General features: G+C 42.7%; 1 non-coding gene across 1 annotated transcript; it reads left to right on the top strand.

The window, feature by feature from the left end:
- The first annotated feature begins 5,376 nt into the window (after positions 1-5,376).
- Positions 5,377-5,483, top strand: LOC131753872 (U6 spliceosomal RNA). The gene has a single exon (XR_009334941.1). It is a non-coding gene; the product is annotated as a U6 spliceosomal RNA (small nuclear RNA).
- Positions 5,484-5,741: the final 258 nt, after the last annotated feature.

Raw genomic sequence — 5,741 nt, 5'->3', positions numbered from 1 at the left:
TCAGGACCATATTTTAACTTGAGAAGCACTGGAAACCAGTTTATTAAACTGACTTGTGTTCAACTATCGATCATAAAAAACCATTTATCTACTACCCCACCCTTCAGTGGAGAAATTGGTAGAGACATGATTTCACTGGTTTTGCTCACTGATGCATCCCCAGGTGACTGGAAGGGGAACTCATAAGTGCTCACTGAGGACTTGTGGCAGGAAATAAACACACATGGAAACCATAATATAATTAAAAATTCTTACCTAATAAATATCAGAAATGGAATAGAGTAGTTCATCCAATTTAGGGTTTCCAACCTGATGACTGGTGAGATGGGAAGAAGCGGAATGAGTTACTTGGAGAGAGTTCCAGAAACCTATAAAAGAGATATAATACCATTACCAGAGGCTCAGAAGAGTTAGGAAGGCTCACAGTCAAAATAAAGCCAAAGTTTGTAAAAACTATTCATAAAAAGGCTTTAAACCTATATCTTTCAGCAGTAGTTCTCTCTAATTTAGACCTCTGATTTTACCTTCATCTTTTTCTTTTGTTTCATTTTCTTAAATCAAAAAAAGACCTTCACTTTGGAAAGTCTAAACTATACACGTACAGAGATAAAGGAGATGGAGCACCTCACTGCTTTAGATGAGTTTAGGTCTCTAGGCCCCAAAGCAAGGTTTGGCAGAGGGTGGTGTGGCCCCACTGAGTGTCCTCAGTTGGTTCTGTCTCAGAGGGCCTGGAGGTCCAGCCTTCTTGAAGGGAGATGCGTCTCGTATTGAGGTTGGGTCTAAAGCTCAGACATTGTTTAGGCTAAGTAGCTTCATAAGACCCACGGTCCTTCTCTTTGAGGTCCTACAAGTCTTTGGTAAGTTCTAGTAATACTCAATTGGCCCTTTCTAGCCCATCACTGCGCTTTAGTAGATGTAGCATGTGCCATGCCTGAGGGCTCGCCTCATTAATCAACCCTGCCAACCAGCCACATAGGAGGGAGCCGCTGGATGGAATGCCCTGTGGCCAAGTGGGACACCAGTCCGTACAGCAGCAGGGATGTACAGGATAAACATACAAAATCCCACACATGTCTATTCTGTACTGGGAAGTAGACAGGGAACCCACAACTGACCTCTCAGCCTTTGGAGAGCACGGTTTGACACTGATGCATAATGCCTTTCTTCAAAGGCTTATGGTACTCTGGATGGACTCTCTGAGTCCTTCCTCTTTTTGTAACTTCTGATGAATACAACACATTAGCATCCCAAGTAATATTAAAATATTACTGATCATCAAAAGCACAAGAATGATTAAGATTTTTCCCAAGGGGAATCGGAATGCTCCTTTGTCCAAATGACCTTGGCAGAAACTGCAAAGCTTACACACGCACTGCTCCATTGAAATGAACTCATACTCTGCTATGTCGTCCAATATTTTTATGGATAAATGCCCAGAAATGAACTCATAAAGTTAAAAAACTTTTTCAGGTCATTGATTTGTGGTTTAACCTTAATGTATTCTTTAGCAAATGTCATGTATTGATGGGCCCACAGATGAAAAGTTTCTTGAAATAAAGTATAAAGTCAAAATGTTAAAAGAATTATACATTGAATAGTATAGCATCATGTCAAGATTAAATGTGCATCACTATCGTAGAAAACAAACTTATGTTTGCCAAAGGGAAAGCAGGGGAGGGATAAATTGGGAGTATGGGATTAACAGGTGCATACTACTATAAATAAAATAGATAAACAAGGATTTACTGTAAAGCACAGGGAACTATATTCATTATCTTATAATAAACTATAATGGAAAAAAATGAAAAAGAATATAGATATATATATAGATATATGTATAACCGAATCACTTTGCTGTACACCTGAAACAAATACAGGATTGTAAGTCAACTATACTTCAATACAAAAAAATAAATTAAAAAAATTTGTAATGTGCATCATTATAGGTATTACAAAAAAAAGACTAGAAGCAACCCAAATGTCTATCAATAAAGGTTTAGTTAAGTAAATTATGATGCATTCACATACTGGAATATTGTTCAGCTGCACAAAAGAATGAGGAAACAAGTTATGAACAGGTAAGGAAAGGTTTCCAAAACCTGTTAAGTAAAAAACAAAACAAAACACTGTTCAAAAAAGTATGGCATTCTTTGGTAAAGAAGTGAGAAATATAAGAACGTATATTTGAAATTTGCTTGTATTTGCACTAAACAATTCTGGAACTGAGTATATGTAAGAAATTAAGAAGAGTGGTTACATATGGAGGGTAGGAACTGGGTTAATGGAAACATTGGTTGGGTGAGGGGAGACATTTCACTATATAACTTTTTATACGTTTTGGTTTTGACTCTTGAGGATGTATTACCTATTCAGAAAGTTAAATTAAAAAAAAAAAACAACCAACCCTAAAAGTGTGTAACACCAAAACTTGAGTAACTCAGGTCCTACTCATAGGGAATTTGCGGTGAGTTGAACGTGTTAAAGGCAGGGGTGGTGAGTTTTGTCTTCATTCCATATGGGGAGGAGGGAAGTGCAGAGATGCTGGAAGAGAAACAGACTTTTCTGCCAAGTCTCCAGCTCTTGTAGTGGGTGAATGGGGAGAAAAGAGGAACATGCCTCTATCTTGGTCCTAGCTTTATCCAGGTCCCCTACAGGAAGTCCAGTGCACATGCAAGTTTTTAACAAAAGCCTAACACCATTGGAGATATGCATTCAACAAACATGAAGTACCTACTATGGGCATATAGACATTAATAACAGTCAACTCTAGTCCTTAAAAGGATCATGATCCAGGAGTCAGGGGGCAGGAGAGTAAAGTGGTGTGAGACAGCGTGAGAGGAGCGTCCTCCAGCCTAGGAAGGCATGCACGTGTGCGGATGGGGAGAGGTGTGGGTGTAGATGTCAGGATTCTCCCAGCAGGAGAGAGGTGAGCTGAGTTCTAAAAGACTACCAGAAGTTAAGTGAAGAGGAAGATGGGAGGGGTTTCAGAGAGAGGGTTTGTGATGTGCAGAATCACAGAGGAACGATTCTCCCAGCTCCTGGTATGGGGGCAGGGGGTGAGAGGGAAGGAAATGGTGATGATAATGCTGGAGAGGAGCCAGAGACCAGACTATGAAGGGCTTTGAATACTGGGCTAAGGTTCAGATTCTGGCGTAAAGGCTAAGGGGACTGACATATTAGGTTTGGGTTGTGGAGAGAGTTCCGCTGCCACTAAAGACGGAGATGGAATACTTTGCCTGTGAATTACTGCTTGTGATGGTTATTGTCCTAAAATGTATAATTGCCTTACTAGGTTCTGGTAATATGTACAGTATTTGCTACTATCTTTTTTTTTTTTTTTTTTTTTTTTGCGGTACGCGGGCCTCTTACGCGGGCCTCTCACTGTTGTGGCCTCTCCTGTTGCGGAGCACAGGCTCCGGATGCGCAGGCTCAGCGGCCATGGCTCACGGGCCCAGCCGCTCCGCGGCATGTGGGATCTTCCCGGACTGGGGCACGAACCCGTGTCCCCTGCATCGGCAGGCGGACTCTCAACCACTGCGCCACCAGGGAAGCCCTGCTACTATCATTTTTGAGAGTTAAAACAAAGCAATATGGTCTCAGTCAAGAGTGCTAACAGGAAACGGCACATTCAAAGGATGATTCTAGGAGGATTTATTTACAGAGGGACAACACACAGGGGTGGGCGTAGGCTAGGTGTGGGCAAGGGATGCTTTGGTGACCTGGGTCTCATAGCAGCCTGGCTGACAACACATGCCTAGGCCTGCTATGGACTACATGTTTGTGACCCCCCTACCCTTCTGCAGCCCCTAACCTCCCAGTGTGATGGCATCAAAGAGGTAATTAGGTTTAGATGAGGTTATGCAGGTGGGGTCCCCATGATGCGACTACTGCTTTTATGAGAAGGGACCAGAGAGTTTTTTTTTCTCTCTCTCTCTCTCTTTCCCCACCATGTGAGGAGGACAAGGCAAGAAGGCAGCTGTCTGCAAGCCAGGAAGTTGGCTTTCACCAGAAGCTCACCACGCTGGCACCCTGATCTCAGACTTCCCAGCTTCTAGACTGTGAGAAATAAATGTCTGTTGTGGAAGCCACCCAGTCTATGGTACTTTGTTATGGCGGCTGAAGCTGACTAAGCTGGGATGACCAACACAAAGCCCACGTGGACAAGGGCAGGGAACTGCTACTTGAATCTGGAAGCAGTGAGACAGTCATGTGAAACAGCCAGATTGAGAGGAGTAGTGAACTTCGGTTAGGACCTCACAGGGAGCAAACCAGGGCCAGAAATATCCTGACCTCCCTTCCCTCCCTCCCACTCATCTCCCAGGCACTCAGAGGGCCGAGAGGCCCAGAGATGGAAGTCAGTCTTCAGGGACTGAAAGCAGGGTACAGAAGGATGGAGCATGGGTTTAAAGGGGCAAATGACAGAGGCTCAGCACAAACATTATAATTAAATTTCCCTCAACTTGTCCCTTCTTGTGTGTCTCCTCCCTCCCCCAAAAAAGTAAGAGGGAAGAATTTTGCTAGGCAAGTGTATGACTTAGAAGAGGCTAACTACTGCAACAGACTGACCCTAAAATATATCATGGCTGAAATATCATAGAGGTATTTCTTGTTCACAGAACAGGACTGGGTAAACTGCATGGGTCAGTGGGGCTCCTCCTTGTGTATCATTTGGGCAGCTGAGCTGATAAAGGCTCTGCTGTCTTTTAACTTGTGGCTTCCAAGGTGGTCCTGGGGGTCATCTGCATTCCAGCCAGCTGCAAGGGACAAAGAGCAAGAAGGGTCAGCATGGGGTTTTCATGGGTCAGGCCTGGCAGTGGTACACACCAGTTTAGCTCCTCCCACTGGCTGGGATTCAGTCACAGGGCTACTCCTGTCGGCAAAAGGGTAGCTGGGCCATGTGGTCCAGCCACGTACCCAAGAAGAAGAGGAGAAGCAGTTAGCTTCTCTGCCATAGAATGCAAATGATGTCCTTTTGCAAAACTGGTTTGTACTAAAATCTTTTTTAATTGAAAAAAGTTTAAAAAATTTTTTTTAATTCTAAAATCAAGACTAACCTTTTGATAGAACCACACTATTCAAAACAGTTTTATAAAGTTTCTGTCTAGCTCCTAACAGTGAGAATTGTAAAGTGTAGTGCAGTGCATGGACCAAATCACTAAAGTTCTGAATTAGCCAACAATGTCAAATTTTAATTGCAAAATGTATAGCTCCTTCATTTTACTTTCCTTACAGAGAAATCTCTCTCTGCTTCCAATTTATACCTCTTGTTTGATGGTCATCATCCTCCCATGACATATGTGATTGAGCCCAGTGAAGTCTTTGAAATTTGCTAAGGGCACATCAGACATATACACTGCCAAGAATCACAGACATTCAGTGCTCGCTTCGACAGCACATATACTAGAATTGGAACGATACAGAGAAGATTAGCATGGCCCCTGCGCAAGGATGACACACAAATTCGTGAAGCGTTAAAAAAAAAAGAATCACAGACATTCATAATATAAGACAAATAAACAATTCTGTTCAGATGGCCTGGTATTACAGTTATAGTATAGTAATATAGTCCATCCTGGAGCTATTAACAAAATTAATCATCTCTATGACTTTTACTGTCTGAGGTCTCCTCTTTAAGCTCCTCGCTGGTCCCTGGCATGGCAATTCACTCCTTTCATGTGGGCTGCTGTGTGCTATTACTGTACCCATCGTAGTGAATCATGCATACTCAGCTACAAGTCTGT

The sequence above is a fragment of the Kogia breviceps genome, chromosome 3, assembly GCF_026419965.1.
Source record: "Kogia breviceps isolate mKogBre1 chromosome 3, mKogBre1 haplotype 1, whole genome shotgun sequence".
In the NCBI taxonomy this organism is placed as follows: domain Eukaryota; kingdom Metazoa; phylum Chordata; class Mammalia; order Artiodactyla; family Physeteridae; genus Kogia; species Kogia breviceps.
This window is presented reverse-complemented; position numbering and strand designations above follow the sequence as displayed.